At 34.9% G+C, this 27,760-nt stretch overlaps 1 protein-coding gene across 1 annotated transcript in view; it reads left to right on the top strand.

Moving 5' to 3' along the window:
• The window catches only part of LOC120628352 (protein windpipe), a 61,206-nt gene that overhangs the window by 27,029 nt on the left and 6,417 nt on the right, over positions 1 to 27,760 (top strand). Inside the window, exon 2 of the mRNA XM_039896679.1 lies at positions 3,464 to 3,509. The gene's annotated coding sequence lies outside the window, so the exon portion shown is untranslated. The remainder of the gene's footprint in view (positions 1 to 3,463; positions 3,510 to 27,760) is intronic.

The raw sequence follows: 27,760 nt of genomic DNA, 5'->3' as shown, positions 1-27,760 counted from the left end.
TAAAACAATTGTTTATGGATTTCCATGTGTTGCGTATATTACTACTTTTATTTTATCGATTTTTATGCAGGTATAAAACGTGAATGATATTTTCATCAATAATCCCATCAACTTTTTCATTGTATGGGACAAGGATTACTTCTCAATAAAACCTAGAAGTTCTTCTGACTGAGGCTAGGATATTATAATATTTGCATATGTGTAAACTCGTCAGCTGCTCGTCGGGTCCTACCTGTACAAACACTAATGTAGGACTGGCCAGGGAGCCCTTTATAATTTTGCCTTATAAAGTTTAAATTTGCATTCAAGTTAAACAGATCAATGTTTATATTAGCAGCGATCAACAGCCAATTCCAATATAACCTGGTTGTGTGGTGTATGGTTTTACGAATTCAAAAGTGTGACACTCTAAGTTTAGTGTATTCTTTCGGATTGATGACCCTGGTTTTCACTATAGCATATGCATCAGATAAACGTATTGAGCGTCTATTCGTGAAAAAATATAGAAAAAATTGTATAATGAGTATGTCAAATTTATAATAGTTTAGAGTAGTAGTATATATTATTACATTTCTTTTTGTTGGATTATATTTCCAACTGAATGGTTTTCTTCTTTTGATGATTTTTCAAACACTTTTTTATTATTCACGACTATGCATTCAGTATCAGCTGGTTAACATATAATTTAACACGTTCCGTGTGAATCACCCCTACCTTTTACGGTAACAGCAGACTTTTTAGACCAAGGTCAACATGATTGGTATCTACAAAAAGGTCTGTTTACTTGGTCATTTCGAAATATTGATATCTTATGCCTTAACATTTTAAGACTCTTAATAATAACTAGCTTGTAAATCATTGGAAACTTAATGTATGATGATACACATGATATTGCGTTTCGTTTAAATATTTTAATATAAGGTATTAAAATTACTTGAATTTCAGGATTCAGTTATTGTTAAATTATTTAATACGCAAACATTACGCAAATTAACAAAGATTATTTTCAAAAATATTTCTTTCTTAGAGGGACTTTTCAGTGTCTTGTTTAGTTTTATAAATAAAGTGATATACTTCGGTCTGAAATTTGGCGAAGGCTATCTTTATGTCTTCAAAGTAATGAATTTGCATAGGAGCGAATCTTAGAACTGCTTTGGCCAAATTTGACATTAAGACCGGTGCAGTTTCATGCCATTTTTGGTTTATATCTCGTACGGTATTCGCAGCGGTTTGCATTTACCGTTACATTAACTACCGCAAAGCTTGGTCTTACACATATATTTTACGATCTGTTTGTGTTTAATTGTGTTGTTTGATATCAAAACACAAATTTCTCTTGGAATCACTTTCTGCACTTATTGCCAACGCTACTGAAGATTTCATTTTACTTTTACTCAAAAGACTTCAGTTTACTTTGGTTCCTCAATTTTATACTTTACTTTAATCTATAATAATAAAAATAATAATAATATTATAAGACCCCGGCCGTCTGGTCTTCCATGCTGGAGTGTAATCCTCCGCCCGGTGCAAATATGTATTTACTATGTAATGTTTATTTAAGTGTATTAATCTCTTTGATGCAAGTAAGTATATTAATGTTGTTTTGGCTCACTATATATATTTATCTTGTACACGGGGATGAGAGTAAATTTCCATAATAATAATAATAAATATACTACGACAATACACACATCGCCCCTAAGTAAGCGTAGCCTGTGTTTTATTGGTAGCTGACTGATAAATATTTTTATAAGTAATATGTATATATACTTATATTATACAGATAAACACCCAGATCAACAGAGATCTATATAGAGCTAAAAGCAATACACAAATTGTGCTTAAAAAGTCACATCCATCCATGTAATTTCGTAGTTAATATAGTTTTACCTCGGTACCTATATCGTTGATATAGGTACCGAGGTGATCTTTTTCATGACTTGTAAGCTTGTTCATTCATTTGCGTCCGTTTGCGTTACACCAAAAATGTCACAAGACCGGATACCGAATGGCAGTTTATAAAGAAAAAATTCAAAATAGCTAGACGACTTAGCTGAAAAGAGAACGTTACACAGCGGTGTATAGGTACATACACTGACTGAATCAGCGGAATCAGTGTATTTATCTAAACTAGTGACTGTCCAAAGATACAAGTATTTTTTAATTAGCTAGAATGTAGCTAATTTTAGCTAGTTTATCTAGTCTCACGCAAAATAAAATTACACTATACTCGATATTACAAAATAAATTTCTTCTCGTACGTTTAGATAAATTGTTATCAGTTTGTATTACTTATCGAGTCGCTTTATTGCAAGTAATAAAGCTCTGCAATGTTTCCGATAACCTATGTAATAATTAAGGACGAAATGGAGACCACGACCGTAATTTATATATGAATGTCCCCGATTTTATCACATTGCTTATACCAACAATACAAGAATAACCAATGCTACTTGATTAATCAATGACTTTACTGTTATTGGATATGTCGCCAATTATTTTTAATATATTAACTATTACTCATAGTAGTGTGATTTACTTTCTGTCTAGATTAATATTTTGTATAATAGGGTAGCCATTTCTGATAGTACTAAGAGTTTTAAGTAATTAAACATTTTATTAGCTCCTAATATTTGATAAAACATAGTAATGAATTATATGATAATTCATATCCCTCTCTTACCAGTCAAATATCTTAATATTAACTTAGTATTTTAGATAGTAATAAATTAATAAATATTGTACAGTATTTCTTATTCAGAAAAGGTTGGAAATAAAATAACCGTTAGAAAACCATACCAAAAGAGTAGTGATATGATAAACTGCTGCTGTTATATTTCATTAATATAATTTTTTATCTTATAATCTTTCTACCTATCCCTGCCTTTTATCTAATAATCGGAATCCCTGCATTCCGATTTGCAAGATGTTTTAGAATTGTAGCCAGTTTTACCTGCGCCACGTTATAAAACACCCTACGAACATCTGTTCTCGATCTGATCATTGTACTTTATAATACGGGGTCATTTTCAATTCATCAATTCCTATAAGATCTTTGAAGTACTTTTATTACATCTATTTTTATTTAAGACATTTAAGGCAGCTGCGATCGTAAATAATACTAATAATGGAAAGGCGGTACAAAATTCCAAAGCGTGCCTGCTTATTGCGAATTCTCCTTGAAACTATCAGTATTATGATTTAAAAAACCCATGCTTATTACTGCTTGCTGATTAATATAAGAAATAAGCAACTTATGAAGTTAATTCGGTTTCTGCTTTTAGTGAAAACGATATTTTAACTCCTGAAGTGATTTTGATCCAAATTGCGAGAAACATTGGAGTGGAAAACGATTACAAAATTTAAGACAGCATAACTCTTCTCCTAATACATCGATTGTTTTTTTTTAAATATACTATATAATATATATTTTATATTCAAAATACCGTTGTTGTTGTTACAGAAGTGCAGGAAGTGGGATGTCGTGACTGCTGAAGCTTATTTTTTTGGTAAGTAGGTAACTCTTTATTAGTTTCCTTCCCTTTCACTTGATATGAAATGCAGTTTATTTCGGTTGCTTAATTTACCGTATCGTTTAAATTATCAAGCTTTCAATCTTTTTATCTGTTTCTGATCGTACGTCAATTTATTTTGCGTTCTTCGAAATACATCGCACAACATGTAATAGTTTTAAAATAAATGCAGTCAATAGGTACCTACAATCCAAAATTTGATGTCGGTTACTGTCGTGGTGCACGTGAAATTCGGGATAAAATAGATTAAGTTAGTAGTAAAAGTTAGTTTGAATAAAATACTGAACATTTAATTTATTTCGCTTGCCGTTGAGTGTAGGTTTAAAATCAACATATTGATCTTCATCACTTCTCTTCACTTATTGATCTGATGGGTGACTTAATCTATTACTTTTATAATTAAGTATTTTAATAAAAATCAGCACTATTATTAACGTTATGTGCGTAATCTGCACTTATGCTAAAGTCCTATTGTCACCAAAATGACGTCAACTTATCAGTTAACATACTATGTTACCTGAGTCACATCAATGAGTTTATCGTTTACTTCTGTAACTTTAAGATTTATAATAATTGTTCGACCTTTGTACATTATGCATGATTTATTGTAATGAGATGTCTTCCTTGGTAATCTTTTAAGTATAAAACCTTGAAAGCTTTTTTTCTATCTTTTAGTAAGAAACTTGCACTTTAGTAGAACAACAGTTTCGGGGACAAAGCGTTAAATATTCTGTGTACTTAAAGTAATGATATTCGTTAATGACAATAATAACGATACAGAGTCTTAAAGGAATAAATCAATGAGTCGATATTTTATTGTCCTTTAAGAATTTTATTATGACTTAATTGTAGCGTAGAACTAAATTTTATTAGATCGAATACAAACAATCCAATTTGATTTTGATAAGTGGCTTATCTTTAGGTTATTCTAATATACCGAAAAACAATAAATTACGCAAAAAACACGAATCAAATTTCTACTGGTGTTTATGATAGTAATCTGAAAGATAACAGTTTAACATAAAAGTAGCAAATATTGGTTACAATTATAGAATTTTGGAAGTTAATCAAAACTTAAGGTGAAAAGTAATTTTATATGAATATAATTCCAGCTTTATCCGAATCTGCTTAGAGTTTAGTCATAGAACAATCGTAAGATTTAAAGGATTTTCATTGCTTAATTTAATACAAGTTTGCAGACTGCCAAAATAACTACAGGACGAATACAACATAAGAACTTGCAAGAAACGTGCATTCTTAGTTGGTTCTTTACTATTAAAATTAAGATAATAGCGAAGTAATGCTACTGTTTCAGTTGTGTGGCTTATACATATACATAGAGATATAGAGGCTGTAGAGAGAGGTACGTCATTCACTGTCCCTGAGACTTATCTTTAAAACCGAAACCCTAATAGTTTTCGAGTAAACCGTTGCCATAATGCCCTAACATCACATGCAAAAGTAAAATCAAATGACTTAGGTCACTTTATTAGGTACGTATCGCCTGGCGTAGGTACTATGCACGTGCCTTTTATCTTCAATAGGGCTGTCATAAGTAAACATTTCGAATGATTTCAATTAGTTTGGATGCAAAAATAAATATGCTTCTATTGATTTCATATTTTTCAGGGTGATTCCTTATGAAATTTACTTAAGCACACTTCGACAGTATTTCGTAATTCCGTTACACGTATTGTGGTATCCTCTTGCAGGTATTGTGGTCATTTTCAACCAACTAAAGGTAGAATTGAATTAAATTAAATGAAACAATTTATCAACAATTCAGTAGGCAAACAATCCAATTGAATTCTCGTACTAACTTACTTACCATAGCCGGGAAATGTCCTGCAAGTTGGGTTCAATGAAATGTAGTTCGTCGAAGGGCTGTAGCAATTGGTTTTAATTGAACTGCACACGTCAATCGATGATCAATTATTGTAAGATACCTATTATTAATAACTACAGTAAGCACTAGAAATAGAGCAATACACTAGAAATATATTAAATTACACATGCATGGCTTATGATTTCATAAATAGGTAATTTTCGAAAAAAATTGTGAGAAGCAGATTTAATAAGATCAAATAAAAAATACTCGTAGTTTTGTTTGCCTAAACTAATATGTAGCTAACTATAGTAATTTATTACGTAACTGTGATTTGTCTTAATTACGTTTTTGACATTGAAATATCTGATATTCTTATAATCAGTCTTTAGAATTATTATTTGAATGCCGATTAAAAACTTGATGGATTACATTTTATCTGCCAAAATATTTTGATGCTGCTGTGTACCTACCTTCTAATTAGTACTTAAAAAAATACTATCATAGAAATACAATGAAAATAATATTTCTTAATACCTTACACACGTAATGCCTTATAACAGGATATTCGCTTAACCCTGACGTCATATAGATTAACAAATCTTATCTTTAAGATAACATTACCAGCACCAAGCGATATCCAATATTGACTTCTGCGAATCCCTCACTCAGAATTCTAATGGCCCACATGTGATTCATAAAAAAGGAGTTTAAATGAGCACCTTTTTTGTGCAACTCGAAGGAATGTGTCAATTTTTATGTGGCAACTAGCAACTAATTACTAAAAGCCTTTTTAACAAAAAATACTGACGCATTGAACTTAGAAGGTCGAAGTTGGAACACATTTGCATATATCTCATTATAATTATTGTTCTGTAAGTTATTTATTTACTCTGTACACTTCGATATACTTTAAGATTACTCTATACTTGGATTTAAAAGCATTGATTGTTATTAATTGCATATCCCCACATATGCATATTATGTGAATTTCGATAAGTAAATAGAAAAATTAGCCAGTTATGGTTACCAGTTATGGTTATAAAAGACCTTAAATGTCACTTAGATTACACCATAAATAACACTTGAATCAGATTTACTCGTACAATATATGACGAATCGTCAATCAAATGTGTTGTGGTTTCGCATCTGACAGATAAAGGTTAATAAAATGAATTATATTTGAGGTCAGTTATTCAAGTTAATAAAGATAAGGTTATTTTCTTGTGTAAATATTACTTAAAGTATACAGTATATATATATTATGTTTAATATGTGTGTAGTTTTAGAATTTATGAGTAAGTAGTTTATTATTATTATTTTTTAAAAACATATATAGATATATATTTTAAACTTATATTGCTGCACCAACTTCGGTTTTCCTAACGTCAAATGTTGTCTGGAAGAGATCGCTTTGGTGATAAAACCGCCTTTGCACGCTCTATTCTAATTTTCTTCTGTGTATGTGCTTGTATTGTATAAAATGTGTGTGTGCAATAAAGCTTTCAAACAAACAAACAGTTAATATATAGTATAATGTATACACACAATAAAAATAAATAGAAAGATATTATTGCGTTTATATATTATTAATCAATTCATTCATAATATTTTAAAAGTTTTTATGACATCGACTATGCGTGTACATAGTGACAGATAAAGACATATACAAATATCACTACGAAATAGGTACCATTTCATCCGTTTCATTACATCAGTTTTATGCATGAAATCGGAAATTGTAATTTGTTGACCGCCTTGCCATATTGTTGCCATCTCTTTCAGTGTACTTTTTATTTAAGATTTCAGTGCTAGACGACAATCTTGCCTGATCGAGGTTAGGTAACGTATTCAATTATCACAGATCCTAGACTTGAGGCTTGGTCACGCCACTCGAAGGAAATATACTTTTGGATTCTAATCAGTCCAATACTGATTAAAGTGTAATAATTACTCATTCAATATAATATAATTGATTATGTTTCTTATAATATAATTAATACTTAGACAGAAGATAACACACTGTTTCACCTTTTGCTTATCATCGTATGGATTCTAAACCAAGGCACTGTAAGCACTTGTGTGCGGTGGCAAGGTGAGTCGATCGTTGATCTTTCGTGGGCGACTGCCTCTGCATCTCACATGGTGTCAGGATGGAGAGTTGCAGAGGAGGTGGTCACACTTTCAGACCACCGACATATCATTTTTGCGGTAGCACATCGACCTCTGCACACATCCGAGCATATAAGTAGCGGCCAGATGCGACGATGGTCACTTAAGAAACTTGACAGCGACTTGCTGGTTGCTGCTGCATATGTTGCGGACTGGGCAGTGGGGTTCCAGGATTCCCTACCCAATCCAGAAGAGGAAGCGGCCTGGTTTCAGTGTACAATGACATCTATATGTGACACCTCTATGCCTCGGGCCGGACGAACTAAAACTAAGGCAGTCTACTGGTGGTCTGATAATATCGCGCATCTGCGCAATACCTGCCTTAGGTTCAGACGTCAGTACACGAGGGCCAGAAGAAGACGGAGAGCCACAAACGAAGAAATAACTCTGGCATACACAAATTACAGAGAAGCCACTAGGGCGCTCCAGACTGAAATAGCAAATGCCAAAGCGAAGAGCTGGAAAGAACTGCTCGAAGGACTTGACAGAGATCCATGGGGGCGCCCTTACAAAATCGTACTCGGCAAACTTAGACCGTGGATACCACCACTGACTGAGACCATGGACCTTGACTTGGTGAAGAGGGTGATTGATGTACTCTTTCCTAGCTTCCGAGAAAACCCATTGACCTTAAAAGCACCACTTGATCACGCTGATTGGTCTGAGGAGTTTGAAGTGTCGGAGGATGAGCTAAAACGAGCCGTTAAACGTCTCGCAAACAGGAACACCGCACCTGGGCCGGACGGTATACCGGGCCGCGCATGGGTGCTTGCTGTGGAGGCTTTGGGAAATAGGCTACGGCGCCTTTTCAGCAGTTGCCTCCATTTAGGTGTATTCCCATCCGGCTGGAAAAAATCCAGGTTGGTACTTTTAAAGAAGGATGGCAAGGCTGCTGATTGCCCTTCCGCTTATCGTCCAATATGCTTGCTGGATGAGGTAGGCAAGCTGTTTGAGCGCATTATTGCTTCCCGCCTTAGCGACCATCTAACCCATGTGGGTCCTGACTTATCAGAAAGTCAGTTCGGTTTTCGACAGGGCCGCTCGACAGTGGATGCGATCCTCCGCGTTCGCACTATATCACAAGGAGTTGTTCGTGAGGGTGGAGTGGCGTTGGCGGTGAGTTTAGATATTGTGAACGCCTTTAACTCGCTACCCTGGATGCCTATCAAGGAAGCCCTAACTCACCACAACGTGCCTTCATACCTGCGCAACATAGTAGCAGCCTACTTGCATGACAGGTCCATACAGTACATAGGGCGGGATGGCCTTACGCAAATAAGGGAAGTCAGTTGCGGAGTTCCACAGGGCTCCGTACTGGGGCCACTTTTGTGGAATTTAGCATACGATGCGGTGCTTCGCGTAAGTCTCCTACCTGGTGCCCATATAGTGTGCTACGCTGACGATACTGTAGTGCTTGCTGAAGGAGACTCCTTCCAGTCAACCTCAAGGCTCGCAGAAATAAGCGTGGCAAATGTAGTTGCCAAAATTCAGGAGCTGGGCCTCAGGGTAGCGCCTAAGAAAACCCAGGCACTATGGTTCCATAAGCTTCCCAGGCGGCTGGAACCACCCTGCTCGACGATTCGGGTTGGCGATGCTGATGTGCAGGTTGGCAGGCACCTGAAGTACTTGGGCCTGACCCTGGACAGCCGATGGGGCTTCGAGGAACACTTCGAGTGCCTGGTCCCCCGAATTCAAAAAGTAGCAGGTGCAATGCACGGTTTGCTGCCCAATCTCGGGGGACCTCAGGAAGAAGTCCGCCGCCTTTACGCAGGTGTTGTGCGATCAATAGCCCTTTATGGGGCACCTGTTTGGTCGCAAAGGCTATTAAGAGTAAAGCGACTCAGAGCGAAGCTCAACAGCATGCAACGCAAGATCGCCATTAGGGTTGCGAGAGGATATCGCACAATATCCTTTGAGGCGGCTACCATTTTGGCCCGCTGTCTGCCTTTTGACATATTGGCGGAGGTGGACGCCAATATATATGAAAGAAGAAGAGAAATGGACGTAGAACCCGAAGCGCTGAGGCAACTAGCGCACCGACAAGCCCTTATTCTTTGGCGTACGCGTCTTGAAGAGGAGAAAAACGTACGCCAACGCGCTGTTGGTGCCATACTACCAAACCTCGAGGCCTGGTTGTCAAGGAAAAGTGGAAGTGTAACCTTTAGACTGACTCAGGTACTCACCGGGCATGGTTGTTTCGGGGAGTACTTGTGTCGGATTGGTCGTGAGGCGACACCAAAATGCCACCATTGCGGAGGAGACCGGGACACCGCGCAGCATACACTCGAAGAGTGCCCGGCCTGGGACCAGGAGCGCCATCTACTGATCAGCCACGTTGGAAGAGATCTTTCTCCTGCAGCAGTGATAGCAGCAATGCTCGCGGAGGATAGAGCGTGGAAGGCGGTAGTCTCCTTCTGCGAAACTGTACTAGTCAAGAAGGAGGCTGCTGAGCGAGATCGAGAGCGAGCCAATCCTGCTCGTAGAAGACAGCGCCCTACAGGTAATCGGGAATCATAAATCTTCCCGGGACGAGCTATAAGCGTTGTGCAAGGGAGGCACCGGTGCGTTCCTAGGAGATCCCGGAGCCTCCCATTATGTACTGAGGCTGGCAACCGAGGGGGTTTTAGTGGGTAGAAATCCCACATAACCCAAATTCTCCCACAGAGAATTGGGCATCTTTTGAGAAGATTTCCCCCCCGTCAACAAAAAAAAAAAAAAAAAAAAAAAAAAAAAAAAAAAAAAAAAAAAAAAAAAAAAAAGGATCAAAGTACACGAATAATAAATCCATTCACATTAATACGAGTAGAATTATACTTATAGGTTTTTTTTTTCTACTCTCTGAAAATCAATGTTATTCCAAAATCAGCGACAGTATTAAATTTGGTGCTCAAAATGTTTGGGTACCAAATCGACCAACCAAATTACTTTTACGCTCACGTTTCGTCACTATAAAATCAAGATTACTTTAAAGTAATCTCATTTATCAAAGGAAATGCCGTGAAAATATTAGGTTCGTGTACATATTATTTTACGTAGAGTGGTATGAACTCATATCTGCTCTACGCACGTGCTTCAAATCCTATTAGGTGCCTTCGTTAATCTAACGTATCGATTTTTCTGTTCGTTTATAACACAAACAAGACGGACAAGTTTATAAAGTGACCTATTTTTAAGAATTCGTGTCATATTTTTTTATTCCTTAAATTATTTTGATAAAATATAAATAAAGTCTTGATTTTCAAAAGTTTTAAAGTAAATAAATATTTGTAAATATTACTTGCTTTCTGTTTACTGGTATTATTCAATTTGTTATACGGATATTGCACGCTAATAATATAAATTTACCCTTGGAAATAAGAAAGTTAATAACTTTACCTTTGAGACTCAATAAAAGGTAAATACTTTAAGGCCATTAGACGTTTAATATTACCCGTTCTAGATCCTGCTACATCCAAATATGCAAGTTTACGTAGTTAATTATAATATTCTTTCGCCAATTAGACCGTAAGAAGCATATTATAAAGTGATTATGTACCTAAAGTATTTATTAAAACTTTTAGTCTAAAGACTTCTGGACTATTGAACCAATGCTCAAGTTTAGGCTGTGATCTGTAAAGTGTGATTTGACTCCACTAAGCTAGTAAATATACCATCTAAGTATATATCGGATAATAAGTTTGTTTCACTTCAACTGTAACTCAAGTCTGAGGTAAAGCTAAGCAGCTTTATAGATATGAGCCTCTGGTTGCATCACACTTCTAATGTAACCAATCTGATCAAAATCTGCCGGAAAGTATTAAAGTTATTAGCGCCATTCTTATCTAGTAAATAATACTACCAATAAATTTCATTTCCGATCTAAAGATTATGATTGCAATAATTATTATTATTGGCGTTATTAATTAAAATATATATAAACATATGATAACATTTTAAGCCATGACCTATCTTCCAAGCTATCGTAACTACGAGACTATCATAGTATTTCCGGCCAGGCGTCGTTTCGTCTCATCCGCGGCTCTAGGCACCTGTGTAGATTTTGGCGGACGTCCAAGTGTCATTTTTGTGTTAACGTTTGTATGTTACTGTGTTTCTGTGCCGGGTCTTGATGGGTGTAGCTTTTTATTATTAGTTCCTCTCTTTTCATGAACAACCTATTTTCGTATCATCTTAAAAAAAAAAAAATATTAGCTATGAATAGGAAGAATCGGTTGGTTAGGGCTGCGAAGTTAGGTGTGTTTAATTCAACCAATTAAAATATCACTTGCTTTAACGGTGAAGGTAAACATAGCGAGAAAACTTGCATTCCTGAAAAATCTCAATTACGTTCGGCCGGCGCGATGGACTAAGGCTTAACTCTTTTATTTTAAGAGTAGATCCATGTCCTGAAGTGGGCCCGTAATGGGGTAAAGTAGGTGTATAGAGATGATTATAGTAGTTATTGTACGATGAAAATTAGAGCAATTAATTACGAGCAAGATTGGCTATATCTTTCTTTTCTAGTTGTTTTGACAAAACCAGGACTTGGAAAGTAAGTCAATGCACAATACATTCACAATTAATATTCTTAAATGAAAATAAGTTCCATTCAGTATTAAAATAAACCTACTGTCGTTTGGAGAACCGAATTTCCATTTCGTAATTTTATTTTAAACCGAGTTTTTAATTAAATTAGAACTCGTAAAGGTATTCTAATCAATTAGATTAATCGAGCTTTTTTGTGGCGGAGCAATCGGCATTATGGCTTTGCCAGTAGAGTCGTAACTAGTTAAGCAGTAAAAATAAAGTTCAGAAACCCTCATTAAGAATCTTATTCAGTAAAAATTAGAAATCATTCATTGCTAAATTTCGTCTCCGCATCGAACTGAATCCAGAACCAACATTTTCTAAGGCCACAGCATCTATCGCTGGGCTCAAAGGTTATCAAAGTTTTCTCCTTGATTAATAAATAAATAAAATAAAATAGCCTTTTATTTCAGAGAAGAGTTACATTAACTTTTTACATTTCATTTTATCATTAAATAAAGTCCCTTAGCTCTGTGTGCCTCACGGCAAAGGCCTCCTCCAGCTCTCGCCAGTGCTTACGATCCTGTGCCACCCTTCTCCATAGTGGACCAGCTGTAAGTTTCAGCTCGTCTTCCCAACGTCTTTGTTGCCGACCCTTTTTTCTTTGTCCATCTCGTGGATACCAATGAGTTACTAGGGTACTCCACTTTCCTTGGTTGTCTCGTAGCATGTGACCCGTCCACCTCCACTTGAGCTGATCCATCCTGGTTAAAATGTCTGTTACCCCGGTTTTGTCTCTAATATCGGAGCTCCGGATTTTATCTCCTCCTCTTTCTCCTTGATTACAGTTCTACAAACCATTACGTTACGACTTGCCAATAGTAACTATTATTAACGTAAGCAACAGGATAAATTAGATTGAATGATATTAGATTAGAATGCAAGTCGGTGTTTGTTCGGCTTCATGACAGTGTAACATTGAACCTGCTATATCTGACGTAGCATACAGTAATAGCTCTGAAGCTATCATGGTCAAGGCTTATCAAATAATATACTAGAAATTACCTATAACTCTCGCATATTACTACTTTGATAAATAGTTATCGGAAGTTTTAAAGAATTAAAAAAGCTCGTATAAAACAAACATATTCATGCTTTCTACCCCAATGAATGAGAGCTGTGCATGGGCTATCTAGCAGTTCGAATGGGAATTCAAAAAGAAAGGAATCCCGAATCTTGAAATCGTAAAAAAAGGGAATATTAGTATCAATTATGGTTGGGATACCTGTTATACTATTATAATTTTTATAAGTATAAATTTTAGTAAGAATAACTATGTGTTTTTTTTTATATTTGTATGCCTTACTTTCCCCAACCAACTTTGTCTTAACAACTCTTCTTGCCCTATTCCACGCTCTTCCTTCACTCTTTTCTATTATTGGTCAACTCACTATCCACTCCTTGTACACGCATATCCTCTTTCACAATAAATATATATATCTCTTTGGTCATTTCTCACTTCTTTGCCTTTGCATATAAAGAAATACCATTCTTCTGGTAACATAATTTTCTTTCATAATTGCTTTAACGGTGAAGAAAAACATCGTGGGGAAACCAGCACGCCTGAGAGTTATCCATAATGTTCTCAAAGGCATGTGAGATCAATTTTTATGCTCTGGAACAATCTGCCTGCTGAAATCCTTGGAAGTAGTTCTTTTCAGATATTTAAGAGTCGTCTGAAGGACTACTACCTCTCTTTGAGTGATGGAATTTGAAGTAGATTCTTTATATTCTTTCTTTTAAAATGTTAAAATCTACTTATATATATTATGTATATTTTATATCTTTACTTTATGGTATTTATGTATCAACACTCTTGGCACTATCCCTCTCTCTTGCTTGCTCATTCTCTAAATAATAAAGTGTTCTTCTTCTTCAATATTCAATTGGCCAGCATGGTGGACTACGGCCTAAAACCTTTTCATTCTGAAAGGAGACCCTTGCCCTGTAGTGGGCCGGTAATGGGTTAAAATTTTGATGATGATAATGACTTAATTATATCGAAGAAATAAGCAATTATGTTTGTACGCATCTTTTAACATCTTGTACCCAAAAATTACAAAGTACCTACCAACCTACAAAATTGAGCAAATTACTAAATAGTAATTTGCTCAATTTTGTAGCATAAATATGCTAGTAACGTTTCATATAATTTGTCTTCTGACAGCGAGACATGTAATGATGTTATGTAATTATAGCGTATTGTGTGATTATAGTGCGTAGTGATAAAAAAACAACATTGTTTCTATACTATGCTGGGTTTAGTTAGCAAAAACGTTTGACGTCAGTGCGACGTCGGTTTTGGAAATGTTATTGTGAATAGTTATTTATGTTAAGTTCAACAGAAGTTTTTTACTTCTTGTGTGAAATTATGCAGCGAACTATTTGTATATTTTGAATTGCTATTCTAAATGTTTGTCTAGAGATTAGCATACCTATTTGATTACGGATCATTTGATACTGATGTTGATTCCTGGGTCCTGATAAAAAATATTAGTTTAAAGTTGGAATTTTGAGTACCAGCTTAGAGTTAGGAATTGCCCATTTCTACTACTATTTCGTGAGAGCACGTTAAGCTGTGCCTAAATCTCTCTTTGAGATCCTCTTGTCTGCTAACAAAGACGAGGCTTGTACCTAGCACTTATATCACTGGACAGTGCCAGAGATATTGATGATGATCGAGGTGTTTCGTTCTCAATCTCCAAGATAACGAAAATGTCGTTGTCGTTTTAATTTAAAATCTAATTTTATTTGCGGGTTGATTTAAAACGCCCGGAATATTTTAAAAGCCCTTTTAAATTTCCATTGATATTCAATGTACCATATGGAATTTCGATTGATGTGATATGTATGGAAAAATTATATAGAGAGATGGCGTATATAAAGAGATTCTTAAGTCTTATAAAATATTCCAGCTTTGCCAGTATTAATGCATCTAAGTTTAAGGAGCCAGATAGCTTCACTATTATTAATTTAATAAAATAACAACAACTTTCTTAAACGTAACCTAACAAACGAACTATATCAACGTATGCATAAGTTCTAATATTGTACTGTCATTATAAAGCTAGAGTATTTTGCGATTTAATTAGGGTCACGACTCACGTTTGGTGACTTGAAGTAAACGTACTCATTTTGTGTGCTAGTTCCTATCACAAATATAAACTCGTATGGGTAGGTACAATTTCTTTAATGTGACCTAATTAATAAATCGTAAGAACGCAGAAAAAACAAACTTATAATGAGTAATCAACCGATGCCAGCAATTTTACTAGGTTAATGTTAGAATACGTAACACGCTACGTCGTCATAGGACCTAAATGTGCAACCAAGTGTTTTGGGATCGGGCGCAGGACTAAGTTACGTGTTATCGTTAACGTCCTCAGCGTATTATTTTCTTGTCAACCTCGCTGCGGTCTTATCATTGGGAGGTCCACAAATTTTTCAAAAAACTTCGTAAGAAGAATTAAAACCAGGAGCAAGCAAATTTGAATTCTCAAATATTGAGTGACATGTTAGAGTCGAAATAATTTCTTGGTTTTCAAATATTTAGTAAGTAGGTACTTGGAAGCAGTCCAGCGAGACAATGATGCCCTCACCTTGAGCGGTGCGAGAGTAAAATGCAAAAGCTTGTGTACCCTTGACCGATAATAATGCTTGTACCGGGATTAATATGTTGATGCAATCCACATACAGCTGATATTCTCAGTTAATTAGTTTTAATGCAAACCCAAAGTGCCAAATTGTGAATGTTCATATTACCCCTATGTATAAAGAGGACTCACGGACATTTACTATACTATTTATTATACTCATTAGAAAATTGCAAAACTTCCTCGTTGGTTTGTGGATAGTTTATATTTTCAATACCATCGCTAAGTTAGAAATTTATCAGTAAGTATCACTCATCTGTGATAATAATCATGGTTAAAATCCCCCAACCCGTATTTAACCAGCGTTCAAGTAATTAATCATTTTCTCATATGGAAAAGGATTGTGTCCAGATGTGGTACATTAGTAGACTTGGATGACGATGAAATTCCAAAAGTTTCAGTTGTGGCGATAACTATAAAAAAAGTGCGAAGACTATGGTCCGAGTAAAGTTTCTTTATCAGTTCAATATTTTTCTAAGAGGAATTGTCATATCAGCACGTACTATGGACAAATAAAATGACCTAACGGACCTACAGACTGGTTCGAATAGGAAGTAAGTAGGTATAAACAGTAAGCCATAACGCGATCGTAATCTCATTGTCCTCTTTATTATTGAAACCATCGACTGAAAACCTTCTTTTCAGCAGAAATCTGAGTAGTTGTTTTGAATTGATGAGTTTGTTTAAACCAAGTGTTTACAGTTATGTGTGTATTCTCTTTGTTAAACAGTAAAGCGCTGACTATTATTTGAAGTGCATATTGTTTGTTGATTATCTTCTATCACACTCAGTAAAGAATTCTAAACAATTCATATAATATATTAGATCTATCCTTTAATGCATATTTTGATTATTCATGTTCTTGTACAATGCCAAGTCGGGCGGTTAGATGGTTTTTTTGAGAATGTGCATTATATGATAAAAGTATGCTAACCCTTGAAGTAAATATGCATTAAACACTTCCCCCCTTATTAATAAACGTAGCGTAACGTTAGAATAGTTTCGCAGTGTTTTGTCACACTTCAATTGACAGCATCTTACAAATGTCAGAACGGGGCAAAAAACTTTATTGTTAATAAACTACGGCATACGGATTACAGACAGCGGATACGTGATAATCACGTAAATATTTTAATGAAGCTAATTTTATAAACCTAAGCAGCAATGACCTGACCATGACTTTGGAATTATATTCTACTAGATACTATTTTATGTTATAACGCCCCGCAAGATAATTAATGTGTTTCATATAATCTTCAGTTGTTATGTCTAATTATTTTTAGTGTAATAGCTAACTTGCCAATAACATCTAGTTCCTGTTAATCCGTACTAATATTATAAATGTGTCAGTGTGTTTGTTGAAGCGGTGATAACCTATTGGGTAAGGCTTCGGATTAAATATAATGTTAAGGATTACTTAAACGATAAAAAGCTTGGATGTGAACTGCTCCTACTTCATATTTATTTACTGTGAGATCTTGATAACAAAAAAAATTACTCTGCTAAGTTTGTAGTGGGCTCTACTTAGACCAGGGCACGTTTGGAACCCTCGTAGCTTTAGGTTTAAGTTTATGTAAACATGTATGTATGAACGCTTCATAAGTGCCTGTGGTAGGCCTACATGAATAAAGAAATTTTGAATTTGAATTTTACCTTTCGCTGAGACCGAGTTGGACGCACGGCACGGCACGCACCACTGACTTTTCGGAGCTATATGCTTTTTTATTTGAGCAATTTAAATATTACTTGCTTTAAAGGGTTTAGGAGAACATCGTGAAGAAACCTGCATGCCTGAGAGCTCTCCATGATGTTCTCAACGGCGTGTGAAGTCAACCAATCCGCACTTGGTAAGCGAGGCAGACTATGGCCTTATCCCCTCTCATTCTGAACCCCAGCACGGCTAGCATGTGCAAGAGACAATTATCTCCCCGGGGAAAGGATATAAATTTATCTTCACCCACAGATTTATAAACTCTCAGATCATTGGCGCACAAGTGAAAATAATTTCCAAATTATGTATGTGTAATAAGAACGGAACTAAACTTCTCCCATTCCATGTTTCCATACTTTAGCAGGTGGACACGTTGATTATATCCACTGTCAGGGGATATAATCGAGGGATATAATTTTTGTCTCCTGCCTGTGTAGTGGGTGGCTAATGGGTTGGTGATGATGATAATGATGAGTGTGTTTTGTTTCCTATATTTGGACTAACTTATTGCACCTATTTTGAAATTTGGCAATGAGATAACTTGCATCCTGGAGACGGTCATTAAATCCAGAAAACACCTGGAAACCGGTTATTTTAAAAAAAAATTGAACAGCCTTTTACTCCTAGAACTCAACCTGTACGATTTTTTGCCCAGAGCTTGAATCCTGGAGAAACACATGTCTCTATCGGTCCAGTGGGACTGGGCAGGACTACATTGCGTATAACACCAAAACTTGCTTGGTTATATCGGCTACTCTGTAACTTATATATAATACATCACACTAGCAGGTTCTGAAACTTTGTCCGTTTACAACTTCTGATAAGTTTTCTTATACAATTTTTATACACTCTGTGCCACTGCTAACCCAACGCGTTACTTCGCCTGCCACCATTGTCATATCAACCCATTATCGGCCCACTACAGGGTACAGGTTTCGTCCTACAATGAGAAAGGGTTAAGGCCGTAGTTTACCACGTTGGCCCGGTGCAAATTGGTGGACTTCATACACCTTTGAGAACAACGCCTGCCACCGCTATAACTTTCTTTCTCGGCAAGTAGTTCAGTTCCAGAGATCAAAGCGGCCTTATAATAAAAAACAAACTGCTCAGCTTTATTATTAGTAAACAGATATTACATTATTACTCAGTGTTTATCGTATGAACATTCAATCCGTTCGATACTAAATAAAATCAAGAGTTTATTGGTGCTTACATTCTCGTGGTTTCAGATCTATTTTGACTAACGCACATTCAATAGATACGGAAGTACGGATTTCGCACTCCAAGACGTTTGACTGGAATTTATGGCCCATTATGCCCACGCGTCGGTAATCTTCACTTCGGTACCAAGTTCAAGTGTATACGATAAATCATTTCTTACCCAGTTATCGAGATAACGCATCTTTGTAGGAACGAGAAAATAACGCGGAAGCAATAATTGTTTCGTAATTACCATTCCATTTCGCGGATCGTTAGAGAGAAAATGTAATAATTGTAAATAAATTAAATGCTATATAATTTATTTAATTTAATCATCATCATCATCATCAACACATCAGAACGAGAAGGATTTAGGCTGTAGTCTAACACGTTGACCAAGTGTGGATTGGTAGACTTTACACGCCCTTTAGAACGTTATGGAGAACTAGCACGTTTCTTCACGATGTTTTCCTTCACCGTTTAAAGCGAGTGATGTTTAAATTGCTTAAATGAAAAACGCACATAACTCCGAAAAGTTAGTGGTGCGCCGGTGCTCGAACTCGGTCTCCACGAAAAGAAAGCCGAAGCCTTACCCACTAGGATATAAACGCTTCATTAATTTATTCATTTTATAAAATATATTTTTAATCATTGATACTTGATGGCCGATTGGCGCAGTGGGCAGCGACCCTGCTTTCTGAGTTCAAGGCCGTGGGTTCGATTCCCACTTTGTTTTTCAGTGTCTGAGTGTTTATCTATCTTAATATATATAAATCTCCTGTCACGATGTTTGTCCGCGATGGACTCCTAAACTACTTAACCGATTTTAAATTAAATTGGCACACCGTCAGCATTCTGGTCCAACTTAAGAGATAGGATAGCTTAGATCTTTAATTATAGTCGCGATTTTATTTTATTGCAAATTATTTTTCTATAATTAATTGACAGTCACATGTTATATATATATACTACTATACTCATTTAAGGCTTAGCGATACGGAATACTTTAAAAACAAAATCAAACGCAGACGAAGTTGCGGGCAATAGCTAGTATATTATAATTATTTATGTTTATTATTCATAAAAAATATTCATCAGTTATCTTAGTACCCATAACACAAGCTACGCTTACTTTGGGACTAGATGGCGATGTGTGAATTTGAGTAGCGCCTAGTAAGCTTTTTGTGACAGAAATCGCCCGGCGAAGTACTATCGATGGCGATATAGCTTATTTCTGCCGCCAAGCAGCATTGTTGCAATGCTGTGTTCCGGTCTGAAGGGCGTGGTTGCCGATGTTATTACAGGCACATGAGACTTAGGACCTACGCTTCAGTTGCTCGACACAGCACGACATGTTGCAGGACGTGCTCCTTGCATGCACTGTGAAGTTTTGCTCTGTTTATAGGCAATGGTTTCACACTTACCATCACTTGGTCCGTCAATTATTATTATATTAAAAAAAAGGAACGGTTAAAACATTATATGAAATAGTGTCAGGGGACTAATTAAAAGCTTTAAATAAAACTAAAGCTCGTTTAAATACTACTTTAATTAAAATTTATTTCTACGCATGATTTGGTAGGTATTCAACCTTGTTTACTTGCTATTAATTAAAAAAAGGGTTTTATTAAAATGTTAAAAAAACAAGGTGACCATTTAAAGACACTTCCTCGAGTCGAAAGGACCTTAACCTACTCCTGAATTGGTAAGAGATTTATAAAATTATACTGTTGCATTAAACCAGCAAGGCACCTGGCCCTTCGATGTCGATCTTTATTTAGATGTAGGGCGGACATATTAATGAAAGTACGAGTAGGGGATCGCGATTGTTGATAAATTACGTCTTTTGGCAGTAAGATTATAGTATACCAAGACAGTGGTCAAGCTTTTTTTAAGATTTATGGTCTAAAGATTGATTTAATGTGTATACCTACTAATGTTATTGTCTGCCTCCTAAACTAACACTGCAAATAACTAGTGATCTCTGTAAAAGTTCTTCTTAATTCTGCTTACAATGACCCCGAAATTGATTAATTTTATGGTAATATGAATAGTGTACGTCGCAACTTAGTATATAGGTTTAGGTTTAAAGACATTTATTCCCATAAAAAGACCTAAGTCACTTACGTAGGAAACTTAATTTTCTATAATCTTAATATATATAAATCTCCTGTCACGATGTTTGTCCGCGATGGACTCCTAAACTACTTAACCGATTTTAAATTAAATTGGCTCACCGTGAGCAGTCTGCTCCAACTTAAGAGATAGGATAGCTTAGATCTTTAATTATAGTAGCAATTTTATTTTATTGCAAATTATTTGTCTTTAATTAATTGACAGTCACATGTTATACATATATATACTACTATACTCATTTAAGGCTTAACGATACTGAATACTTTAAAAACAAAATCAAACGCAGACGAAGTCGCGGGCAACAGCTAGTAAATTAATAAAGATAAACTGTTGTATGCTAGGTAAACTTAATTTTTAGTTATAGTTTGCTGCATTTTTGCTGGGTTCTACCAGGTACCCTTGTTTATATAATACTTATCTGTGGAAACCTGTTATTACTTTTAAGTCAACCAATTTGTTAACTATTTAGTATTTACAACTGTTGGTTTCCAATTAAAGAAACATAAAAGAATACAAAACTATCCCACGGAAACTATTACATGTACATATGTTTTCCACGAGCCTTTTTACTACTCCTGTCTATAATCTATCCGTTCAGACTTTGGCGTGATTGAGGAACAAACATCCATCCAAAGTTTCGCTTTTATAATAATATATATATAAATATGTATGTACATATCATCCTATTGGTTTGCAAATTCGACATCGAATTCCAAGTTCCGTGGTTCGATTTCCGGGTCGAGTCAGTAATTGAAGTATTATAAAAGGGTTTTTTCTTTTAAGGCATATGAATTAGCTGGGCCTCCGGAATTTCGCGTTGACAGGGTTCTTACCTTGAGAGCTAGTTAGGCCGCTTGATTCGGTTAGCTAGTTATTACTAAAATGTGACAACAACACTTGCTCCAATCAGTTTTCTATTATTCTCTCTCTCCTATGAGAGGTTAGGTGTGTTACCAGCAGTTTGACATTAATTAAAATGCTTGAGGTGATGATGATGAGAACCAACGCGCGCCAGGAAGGTTATCAAAGTCTACAAACTGGTATTGACTTTATGTAATTCTTGTTTTAAACAATAAAAAACGAATTTAAACTGATCGATCCGAGCCGATCAGACATTGGTGTTGTTTGCTAATATCTTATTGATGTACTGATAAATAAAAAAAAAAAAATAATATACTACCACAACACACACATCGCAATCTAGCCTTAAAGTAAGCGTAACTTGTGTTATGTGTACTAAGATGACTGCTGAATATTTTTTTTATGAATAAATACTTATAATATACAGATAAACACCCAGCACTGAAAAATATTCATGTTCATCACACAAACTAGTTTCCAGTAGTGGGAATCGAACCCACTCAAAAAGCAGGGTCGCTGCCCACTGCGCCAATCGGCCGCCAAATACCATCTATTAACTGATGTAATACTTACGCTTTAAAGGTAGTTAACCTGTAAATTTGAAATAAAAGTAAAACTGCAGTTGGAACTAGTTTCATTGTTGCTGCCAAATGGACTTGAAAACGTTTAATAACCCGTTTTATAGAGACCGCAACCCGTTAAATTACATTTAGGATTGTGGGTTAATTGTTCTGCCTTGCCCTCTTATTCTGTTCATGGTTAATGATTTTAAGATTTGTCATCAAACTACGAAACACTTTGCCAAACGTCACTTTGATTTGGGAAGATATTATGAAGGCTCATTGCGCTTCTGCCCTTATTTTATCATGCACTAGCTGTTGCCCGGCTTCGTCCGCGTTTTATATTGGATTTTTAAAAACCCCGTAGGAAGTTAGGAACGCTTTATTTTCCCGGGATAAAATGTATCCCGGTTTTATTTGAATCAAAGTATGTGCGTAATTTCTTCAAGATTAAACTTTTCTATGCAAATATGTAAAAAATCCCACCGGTACTTATACCACCAGCTTTTCCGGGATAAATATTATTCTATGTTCGTGTCCAGAATGCAAGCTGCATGTGTGCATGTATAGACACACTTTCGCGTTTTTAATAGTAGTATTGATTATTTTTTACCAACTTTGAAATTGTCTGTATTAAAACCGCAAAACAATTGAGATAATGAGGAGACACTTATTTGAATCATGACATTTGTTTTAATATGCGGATCAGATATAAATTAAGTAAATACCTGCCCTGGCAATTGAAGGATGAATCTAGTTAGTAGTTCCAGGCTAGAACGGCGTCGGTGAAACCAACCAACTAAATGTGATTTCAAATAATGTTTCAAATTTTGCTAATACTAAATTCTGTGCTTTAGATTAACTAATCCCAAATATTTTGGTAAGTGGCCAATTAACTACAATAAATTTGTGTGAGTTTTATTTTTTTAAATATATATAGAGACATTTGCAGAACGAATGTAACCACCAATAGGATACTTTTCGGGAATTCAATTCCGAATTATTTAAATTTTTACAATAGGAAAAATTAATTTAAAAATTGCTTACTCTGCAATGCATGCTATTACAAATTGCATAAGAAAATAAGTTCCACACCTATGACTATCTTCCTAGTAAGCGGGATATCTAGTTCCCATTTTGTATGTTTGAGTAAAATTGATTCGTATCCAATTCCTGAGTTCTCAGTTGAGTGCTCGTGTGTATAGAATCTCGTTCCAGGGTCCAGTTACATTGCAAATAGAAACGCCAAATAGAGCGTTGTATTCAAGATTTCACTTTATAAGAAAATGGCAATCTATTACAATTATGCAAAGCTTTATGACTTAACTGCAAATAAATTAAAGCAAACTATGAGTATAATAACTTGGGAGAAAAATAAAAACATTCTCGAATGAAATGCAAGTGCATAGATCAGAGTTAAAAGCAGGATCTTCTTGTCTAAAACGTGTTATTTGTCTCTAGATTTAGAGTATTATTTTGTTAGTTATAAATTGACTGAAAATTTTTGTCCATAGTTTTCAAATATTTCCAACTTTAGTGTTTATAAACAATATACCTTAATTAAAAGTGGGATTTTCTTGTCTAAAACGTGTTATTTGTCTTTAGATTTAGAGTTTTATTTTGTTAGTTATAAATTGACTAAAAATTTAGGTCCATAGTTTTTAAATATTTTCAACTTTAGTGTTTATAAACAACATAACATGAGTATAAACATAAACTAATTAAGGGAGTAAATGGATATTTTTTTACGGTTAAATATATAAGAATGAGGTAACAAAAAAGGTCAAGTGACGTCAAGATTTAGCCTTCAAATCGGTTGGCGTAACGATTTAGTGGAAATAACGCACAGGTAAATCCCACGTGACGAGATGAGAAAAATAAATTTCCATTCATTAAGCTGGCTCTATTAGAACTGCGTTTCTTGAACTATAGTTCCCAAAGTATCTATTAACAAATTAAAAAAAACATTTTTTTTTAAATACATCACTAATAATTTGATGAATATTATTATATTTTAGTATAGGTTATAAATTGGGCATCCTAAACTAGTAATTATAATAACCTCCTATAAGAGAGAACACCATGCCCAGTAAACGATTCTCTTGTATGTGAATAGCTAGATATATTGTGATACATTGTTCTCTTCTGTTACTATAAAAGGCTTTGTTCTGAAAGACTGGCAGAACACTCATAGCCCAAATAACTGATCGTAGAAATTTGGATTCTCGAAAGAATATTCTTCTTAAACCATAATATTAAAAAAAACGACTTTTACATTTAACAATGGAGGATTAAACAGCGTAAGAAAGTTTGCATGGATGTCTGACACTTTCAATTTATATCCATTAAACTAAGTATTTGGGCTTTTTGTTTAAAAAAAGTAATTTTAAGTTCACAGTTTTTAAGAATACTACCCCAAAACGGGTGAAATTGGGAATTAAGTCCATCTTAAAGCGCATCAATTCATGAAAATTATTTTGGCATTCGGTTAGTTTAAAAATTCCAATTCCAAAGATTAGCTCATTGCGGTGTTTTGGTTTTAATTGATTTTGGTTTTGCATTTAGTTTTCTTTCTAGAACATATTTAGCGGCCAAGACAAAATTGTTGGCGTCCGCTAGTCAGTGTAAATAATATTTGGTTTCTTATTATATTCACTTTCCTGGTTTCGAAATGGTGAGGCCAAGATCCAAGAGTTCTAACTAGCGATTTGATTAATATGCTGTGATATTTTGTGTCAATGTGAGAATAAATTTCCCGAGCAACAGGTTTTCTCGGAATTACTGATACGGGCGTCAGTTCGTCTGGTTCTAGTGACCTTTTGTTTGAACTTTAAAATGAAACCGTATCAGCTGTTATCTCGCTAGCAGTTGGTTGCGAAAATTTATTTCAGAAAACAATTGGTTACATAATGAATAATGATGTATTAATAGTTCCACTGCACGTAGTTAAAACCTGTTAGTTACTTAATAGACTTGAATTTGAGCTTATACTTACTTATTGCAATATAGAAAATATCTTAACGTGGTCAGAAATTTTGAAAAATATGAAACCATCTCAACTGTCATCTTACAAATTATTGCGAAAATTATTTCACAAAACAATTTGTTCTAATAGGTCCACTTCACGAACGCAAAACCTGGGAGTTACGAAAGTTATATTTAAATTTGAGCATATACCTACTAACTTATTGTTAGAAATGATTGCAATGTGGATAAATAGTTTGATTTTTGCACGTAACATTTGAAACACACTTGAAAAAAAAATATAATTTAACTTTTTAATAAGTCCTCTGAGTACGTATTTATTTTATTATACCAAATATAAAGAAGGCCTATGAAAATTCGATCTTCAAATCTTTCTTAACTAATCCTTATTAGGTATTTTATGAGTGCATCATATCTAGTTATGTGCACGAGTATGTTCTTTTGTGCATAATTTTATATCTTCCATACAAACCCACAAAGCTTGTAAATTAGCTTTATTAATGTTAACTACACTAACTAATGAAACATGTCAAAACAAGTTGCAATGGTCATTTTGCAGTTATCTTAACGGCATACATATACGGCACCGTTTCAGTGGCCACGGTCATCCGGTGCAGTTTGCATATCCGTTGCATCGACCTTTAAGTGAGTCATAGTTTCATCATTATCAATACAGCCTTTAGTCGATATTTATTGACCTGTAAATTTAAAAGGCCAGTTTGTGTTTATTATTGTAACCATCAATCCATTACCGACTTACGAATGAGAACAGTGTAGGCTTTAATCTTCCGCGCAGCTGTCCAAATGCACGTTGGTAGAATTCACACGTCATTGAAAACATTTTGTAGAACTCTCGGGAATGCAGGTTTCCTCACGACGTTTTCCTTCACCGTTGAAGCTAGGGACATTTTAATTGCTTAAATTAACTAATTGAAAACTAAAAAAAAATATATATATTTTTCATTACTAAAGAATCATCTTAAATTTGATTCTTCATCGAACAAAAAAAAAACCTAAGCATTGTTATGATTTTAATAAAAGCAATAGCAGTTTGTTCTCTAGTAGGGAGACATAACAATAAGAGTGTATCGATCCTATATGCTATTATTGTCCCATAATTGGCCTACGCCAGGCTACAATGAAAACAATTGGAAAAAAAAATAATAAACTATTGAATTAAAGTTAATGTATATAAATAAATGATTTAAACACTTCCGCCTATGGAAGTCGCATTGTTAAGAATATAATTTTTTTTACATAAAAAGTTACTTAAATTATAAAAAAACTTAACAATGGTTTCTATTTAATATCAGGAAAACTACAATTCCTCATAACAAACAAATCAGAAATTTAATTTAAAATGTTTTTATCATTTAAATTCATTATCAGCTCTGTATTATATATCTATCAAATAGTAAACTATTGAGGGTAAATAAATTAGATAATACGTATCTTTTCTGTCTAAAAGCAGAGCCAAGGCCAATAGAAGTGGTATAAACTATAAACCGCAGACGGAAGAGTCTAATACAATCCACTTGATGAGTTTGCCGCGATATATACTGTGAACAAATTGCTTCAATAATGTACCTGTTACATATTTATTAATGCGAAACTTCATCCATCTATACTAATATTGTAAATGGGACAGAATGCTGTTTGATTGTTTTTATACCTATGTCTAGTAAGTCGATCTAAACGAAATTTGGCACCTAATATTAGTTTCTCGTCCGGGAGATGGACCACATTTTAGCCCGGAAAATCACATGGGAATTAAAGTATGTAGCATTAGTGACCCATATAAACAAACAAATATTTGTGAAATTATTCATTGATAGGTATAGAGAGAAATTAACATTAACGGTTTCCGAGGGATTTTTTTAAGAAAAGAAAACTCGGGTTGACGTGGACTTGAGTCGAGACTACAGCTTAAGCAAGTCTTTTTAAAGATAGAGATGAAAAAAAAAACAACAAACTAGATACATAGGAACATACTCACGTAGATTATATCATGATAAAGCTTTCAGCTTCTCGTCAGCCTCAAAGTATCAAATGCTCCATAATCGCGCCATAATACCGCTTTACGTGCTGACGTGAATCGTGCCATTGAAATTTGTATAGAGTTGTCACTCAATATGTTGATACAGGGTTCATTCTAAATGGATAAAATGCCTTACAGTGTATAAGTTTTACTATGGAATAGATAATCGTATTTATTTATCTCGATTTTAATAAACAAGGCATAACGTTGGAATGGCAATGCAGTGTCTGTCGCACTTTTATATTTTAAATGTGGTTAATTTAAAAGTATGACACAAAACGACTTAACTTATACGACGTTATGCCACGTTTTTGTGACAAAAATTTCGCAGTGACAACCATAACATCAACAGTTCATTTAAGGTCAAATGGTATGGCAACAGCAAACTGCTCCTAGATAATATTAGCATAATAATTCACACACACATTCATAAGCACACCCATGTACACGTGTAAATGCGATTGCAAATCATTGCAATTAGGTAGGGTTGTGAATTTAAGGTTTATTTTAATTGAAAATT

This window comes from Pararge aegeria, chromosome 2, assembly GCF_905163445.1.
Source record: "Pararge aegeria chromosome 2, ilParAegt1.1, whole genome shotgun sequence".
Taxonomy (NCBI): domain Eukaryota; kingdom Metazoa; phylum Arthropoda; class Insecta; order Lepidoptera; family Nymphalidae; genus Pararge; species Pararge aegeria.
Note: the sequence above shows the minus strand (reverse complement) of the source record. Positions and strands in the feature narration are given on the sequence as shown.